Source organism: Anolis sagrei, chromosome 2 (genome assembly GCF_037176765.1).
Source record: "Anolis sagrei isolate rAnoSag1 chromosome 2, rAnoSag1.mat, whole genome shotgun sequence".
Lineage (NCBI taxonomy): Eukaryota > Metazoa > Chordata > Lepidosauria > Squamata > Dactyloidae > Anolis > Anolis sagrei.
The window spans coordinates 228830645-228837855 of record NC_090022.1 but is presented as its reverse complement, the minus strand read 5'-3'; positions in this window follow the sequence as shown (position 1 = coordinate 228837855).

Below are 7211 nucleotides of genomic sequence, written 5' to 3'. Positions count from 1 at the left end.
AAACACTTAATTTTGGAAGTATACAAGGAAGTAGATTTTAGGGACCTTATCACGTTAGGCTATAGAGAGCGTGTGGCGTTCGGATCCGAGCGAGCCAAACCGAACACGGTTTGTGTCCTTTTTAAGGTCATATGCCGCGGCAATAAGAGCCGCAAAGAAAACTTTCTTTGCGGCCACCATTGCGTCTGCAAAGAACCGTCCGGCTGAACTGTTCCGAGTTGTCAGAGGCCTTTTAAAACCCACCATTCAGGATGGGTGCCCTGATGACACGGCAGCTCGCTGTGAAGCTTTTGCTCGGTTCTTTACAGACAAAGTCGCTTTGATCCGCTCTGGACTGGACACCATATTAACGGCAGTCTCTGAGGATGTAACACGAGCATCTGCTTGTCCGATTTTGATGGATTCATTTCAATTGGTTCAAACCGAGGATGTGGACAAGGTGCTTGGAGGAATGAGAGCTACCACATGCATCCTAGACCCCTGCCCATCCTGGCTTCTAAAGGAGGCCAGAGGGGGATTGGCCGAGTGGGTTAAGGTGGTGGTTAATGCCTCCCTTCGGGAAGGCATTTTTCCAGCCAGCTTAAAGCAAGCTGTGATAAAACCGCTGTTGAAGAAACCATCACTGGACCCCACTCAATTGGTAAACTATCGGCCTGTTTCCAATCTTCCCTTTTTGGGCAAAGTCATGGAACGTGTGGTGGCCTCACAACTCCAGGCATTCTTGGTAGACACGGATTATCTAGACCCGGCACAGTCTGGCTTTAGGCCGGGACATGGTACCGAGACAGCCTTGGTCGCCTTAGTGGATGATCTCCGTCGGGAGCTCGACAGGGGGAGTGTGTCCCTGTTGGTGCTACTCGACCTCTCAGCGGCCTTCGATACCGTCGACCACGGTATCCTTCTGGGACGCCTCGCGGGAATGGGTCTCGGAGGTACTGCTCTGCAGTGGCTCCGGTCATTCCTCGAGGGTCGGTCTCAGAAGGTGTCACTGGGGGACTCCTGTTCTACCCCACAACCTTTGTTTTGTGGGGTTCCTCAGGGTTCAATACTGTCCCCCATGTTGTTTAACATCTACATGAAGCCGCTGGGCGAGATCATCCGGAGTTTCGGGGTGCGGTGTCATCTGTACGCAGATGATGTCCAGCTCTGTCACTCCTTCCCACCCGCTACTAAGGAGGCTGTCGAGGTCCTGAACCGGTGCTTGGCCGCTGTGACGGTCTGGATGGGGGCGAACAAATTGAAATTGAATCCAGACAAGACAGAGGTACTCCTGGTCAGTCGCAGGGCCGAACAGGGTATAGGGTTACAGCCTGTGTTAGACGGGGTCGCACTCCCCCTGAAGACACAGGTTCGCAGTTTGGGTGTGATCCTGGACTCATCGCTGAGCCTGGATCCCCAGGTTTCGGCGGTGACCAGGGGAGCATTCGCACAGTTAAGACTCGTGCGCCAACTGCGACCGTACCTTGGGAAGTCTGACTTGGCCACGGTAGTCCACGCTCTGGTTACATCCCGCCTTGACTACTGCAACGCTCTCTACGTGGGGTTGCCTTTGAAGACGGCCCGGAAGCTCCAATTAGTCCAACGGGCGGCAGCCATGGTATTAACAGGAGCAGGGCGCAGGGAGCATACAACTCCTCTGCTGTACCAGCTCCACTGGCTACCGATTAGCTACCGAGCCCAATTCAAAGTGCTGGCTTTGACCTTTAAAGCCCTAAACGTTTCTGGCCCTACATACCTATCCGAACGTATCTCGGCCTATCAGCCCACCAGGACCCTAAGATCTTCAGGAGAAGCCCTTCTCTCCATCCCGCCTGCTTCACAAGTGCGGCTTGCGGGAACGAGAGATAGGGCCTTTTCTGTGGTGGCCCCCCGGCTTTGGAATGCCCTCCCTACTGAAATAAGATCAGCCACCTCGCTAATGGCATTTCGGAAAAAACTGAAAACTTGGATGTTCGAGCAAGTTTTCAACTAATTCCGATGTGATGATGTTTTGATCATGGACTAGCAATCAAGGATAACGAATTGGATTACGACTTTAACTATGAGATGTTCCGGTCTGTATTGGTGGCCCAATACTATGTATGTATATGTATGTATTTTTATATTTTATTTTATATTTTTAAAGTGAATATTGTATTTTTAAATATGTTGTAAACCGCAATGAGTCGCCGCACAGGCTGAGATATTAGCGGTATACAAGTGTACTAAATAAATAAATAATAAATATACTCCATTTATCTCATTTTGCATTCCATCTTTTAAAGGATTAGATTCATAATGTATTCAGACAGGTTGTATAGTGACCCCCTGACACCCGATTTTTATTATATAAAAACACTGTGCTTTGACTCATCACACCATGGAAGGCTGGCTCCTTCCAATCTGCTCGAATGCCTCCCTACATTACTGTTTTTACCCCCCCCCCCCGCCCCGAATATTGCACAGTGATGTAGCCTGGAAATCTCAGACTACCTTTCTCATGAGATTCTAGCTGACAGTATACATACTGATTTTATGATTACACATAAAAGCAGTGCCTCGGGACCGTATTACATCAAAAAACATGACTAGAATCCTGTGTGTGCAATTATTGCATTTCTGCAACTGATGGAATGGGTCAAAAGGTATGTGACAGAACCCATTTGGAATCGGATTCAAAGTATCTCAGAAATGAGTATATCCCAGTGTGATAAGTTACGTAGCCTACAAAATCTTATGCTACCAAATCCATTCTCTGAGTAGTCTCAAAGGTGCTACAAAATCCCTTTGCATCCTTCTATCTACACTAATTTCCATTGTATACAATAAGAACAATGGTCCAAAATTTGGATAAAAAGTAATAAAAATGGAAGTAAGCTTAATCAATTTGAACAAATAATACAAAATGGAAGGGATAAAGAGGAACACAAAAATTTGAAAGGAGTAACTAGTAAAGTTTATAAGATAATAATTGAAATAAATGAAGGGAAAAAAGAATAACACCCTCAGTGAGATTTGGGAAGAGGTTTTAGGGATGAAAATAAATTAAACTGAGTCACCACAATTATGGGGATAAAGACATTTAAAAACCTATCAATACAGGTTAAAGAAAATTACCATAAGTTAATATGCAAATAGTATCTAACAACAATAAGAATAGCAAATATAAATAAAAGCTATTCAAAAATTGCTGGAAAGAATACCAAAATCAAGAACACATATACATATGTGGTGGCAGTATAAATATGTAAATAATTTTTGGGGGAAAGTATTTAGAGAGATAGAGGATATAATGAACATTAAAATAGAAAGAAGTCCTAGTATAGCTTTATTATCATTATATAACAATAAGCAGCTAAAAAAGAGGATAACAAACTTATTAACAACTGCAAGACTGCTTATAGTAAGGAATTGGAAAAGGGAAATACATATACAAATAGAGGAGTGGTATAAGGAAGTATGAAAATTGGCAATAAATGAAAAGCTGACATTGTAAATTAAAAGTTACAAGAGGAATATGGAAACAAAGTGATTTTGATGATGTTTGGAGAAAATTTATCGAAAAAGGATTCAGAAAGAAAGACAGAAAGTTACTTCCACAAGAGGACATGAAATCTGGACAGATGATATAAAAAAGGCTCGGGGAGAGGGGAACACTTTGGTGAGGGATAGAAAATACGTATAAGCGTAAAAATAACAATAGATGCTGAAAGTTAAAGTCTTGTAGATTGTATTGAATATTATGTGTCTGCTGTAAAACTAATGATGTATAACAAATGTATTGAATTATGATAAAATAAATAAAAATATATTTTCAAAAATACACTAACTTCTCTCTCATTGAACCCTGTTAGAGAGGATGGATCATAGGAGATGATTACTGGAAGGAAAAATCTGCTAGAGTTTTTATGCCATTCAATTAAGGTTTGCTTTTGGAATAAAAATATATTTTTTCAAGATGTGACTGGATGAATCCATGGACACCGAATCTATGGATACAGAGGCCTGATTGTACATCTTTAGGTATAAATAATCTATTTTTAAAAAAACAAATATGCGAGGGAGAAATATTGAAGCATGTCCTCCCTCATCAAAGAGAAAGAAAGAGGCATGCTACTCCAGGCCGTTTTTTCTTTTTTCTTTTACAAGAGGGCAGTCACTTAAGTAACTCTGACTGAACCAAATATTATCTACCCAAAACGTGTTGTTGTTGTTGTTGTTTTTATACTGGTGGCTAACAACAGAGGTAAAAACAAACAGGAAAGGAAGGCAAAAGATCATAATCCTTCTGTCCAAGACACCTCATTCCTAGTTGACAAGAATAGCAAGAACAAATGCAGAAAATGCTCCTTTGCAACTTCTAGAGAGCGGTTTCACCATGTTTCTCCTGACCTGAGCTTTTTTTAGAATGAGAAAATAAAGCTGAATTACCTTTGTAGTTAAAAAGAGGCCTCTCATGGGACTAAAGTAGCCTGTAGACCTTGGAAAGTTGCAGTTTTTTATATTGTTGGGAGTCTCAAAACATGGGCTTCACATGTAGCCTGAAGTTTCTCCTTCCTGGATAAGATCCAGATTTAGGGTGCATCTACACTGGAGAAATAATCCAGTTTGACACCACTTTTAACTACCATGGTTATCCTTTGCAATAATATGATTTAAATTGGTTGTGAATTACTGTCAGTGCCACTGATCTGAACACATGTTTTAGTATTATTCAAGTAGCTCATACAAATTGAAGAAGCCTGGCATTCCTAATATAGTTCACAACTGTGTCTTGTTTTGTCTGCATAAAGCTGCATGATGCAAATACATATGCTTTGTCCCCTGCCTCCCAGCCTTTGTTTTGTTTAGCACTCAGCCTCTTCTAATAATTCCCCTTATTTGGTTCAAATAGTTTTGTTCCACTTTTAATAAAAGGATATAATTGGGTATGTTCATCCACATTTCAGTGTACACCTTTAAGGCCAACTACTCCAACTAGACGTGTTAAAGCACTTCCCCAACTAATCAGCCACTCTAGCACATCATTAACTTGTCACTACAATGATTCATTATATGCATTCAAAATGCTTTCTTTTAATTGCTACAAAATATACTTGCTTTTCTTTTGGTTATATTGTATATATTCCCCCAGGAGTCTTTTAAACCCATTATCTAAGTTTAACCTGTTCAGTGATTGCAAATATGTGGCAATCATAATTTTCAATTAAGCATTTTTTTCAAAACAAAAATCTAAAATACTCCATTTTCAGAAAAATCAAAAATCAAGATACATACCCGCTTCATGTCAAAACTAACTGCAGATCAAGTAGAAACTATTACTTTGTCATACTATCTGTAAAACTTCCTTGCAATTTTTATTTCATACTCTATTATTAAATTAGTATTACAAATTAGCAAGCAATTCCACATTTCTCTCTTAATTTTAAAAGAACTGGTTGCTTAAAGTATATTATTCAACTCTTAATTAGGGACGTGGTATTTCTATCTGAAAGATTTCCACTCAGGATTTTCAGTGAGGGATTTAGGTCCCTGAATGGTGATAGCTGCTTGATTTGGATCCAGGTATCATCATCATCCCACAAAGTATGGAGGTTTGGAATCAGGACCTGCAACGTCTAGATTGAAGGAAGATGGATTCAAAGCCCAATTCTATTAGCTGATTTATGCTGAGGGAATTGCAGGCTCTGACTTTATTGTTGCATTTCAATCAATACAATCACATGAGATGTATATTCCTGAAATCAGAAGTCAAGTCTGCTGTTCCAACTTTATACATTTACACCAGCAGTTCTTCACCAGTGGGCCGCGAGGACGAAAATCTGGTCTGCGAGCCTCCTTCCTCTTTATTTATATTGTTTATTTTATTTCCACTCCTTTCGCACCGCCTGCTGCTCCTTCCCTGTCGTTGACTATGACATATGTTCTGTGTTAGAAACTAGAGCTGATATGGTCTATCCAATGCAATTTTCTGAATCAGAACTCCAAATCGAATCTAGTCAACCAAAAACCGATTCATAACTCTTTTGGTATGAATGTTGGAGAGTGGTTCCTGGTCAAAAAAAGTTTGGGAACCACTGATTTACACATATGGAATTTTAATGTTTTCTATGTGGAGATGAATTAATGTATCCTTACCCACTATATTTAATTTTATAAAGGAGAAAAGTCCTATTCATGCCAAGTCACGAAGCTCACTCCAAGTAAATGGTATAAGACTATAATCTCATCCTTTGGTCTAATTTCTCCATGTGCCCAATGAACTCCATAGGACTTACACATACTTTTAATGTGCATTATTAAATTGATTGCAAACCACAGAAAAATTAAAATGTGGTAAGATTCTGCAAGCATTCATTCTTAATGTGTTGTCAAAGGCTTTTTTTGGTCGGAATCCCTGGGTTGCTTTTTTTTTGTTTTGTTTTATTGGTTTTTCCCACTCCCACCCTCCCATCCTTGTACATGCAATTTATACATCAAACTACAGAAGTTACATTTGAAATATCAGTCTCAGTCTTAATTTTTCTACTCCACATCTTAACACATTCTCTAAATAATTCCTAACTGGTTCCCACATCCTCTTAGTTATTGTAACCTTTTCAATTTTATCTATATTATTCCATTTGCAATTTGTTATTTCCACATTTAACATATTAACTATATAGTTATACCAATTAATCAGTGTCCATTTTGTTTTGTCTTTCCAACCCCTCACTAAAACAATTTGTGCATATGCTATTAATTTGTCAACCAATTTTTCCTTTTGTATATTCTTCACTCCTGTTATCCATGCATGTAGTACATTTCTATTAATTATTACTATTTGTAAATATAACATTCTATTGATTTTCCCTTCAATCATTTTCCAGTATTCTTGCACTTGATCACATTCCCATATCATATGATTAAACACCCCTCTTTGTTCACAGCCAGGCCAACACCTGTCCTTTATCCCTGGCACAAAGCGTGAAAGTTGTGCAGGAGTTCTGTACCATTTTTGTAACATTTTCCTTCTTGCTTCCCTTAATACATTATACTTTTCTTTTGCTGTATTACTTATTTCCCTTTGGATGCCTTTCCTCTCAATTTCAATGTCTAATCTCCATGTTTGGAAAATTTCCTCTATTATTTCTTCTTTTACTGTTATGATTTGGTCATACAGATCTCCTGCCACTTTCTTCTCCCCTCTCAAACATTTCCTAATCACCTTCTCAAATGGACTATCCTGTTCT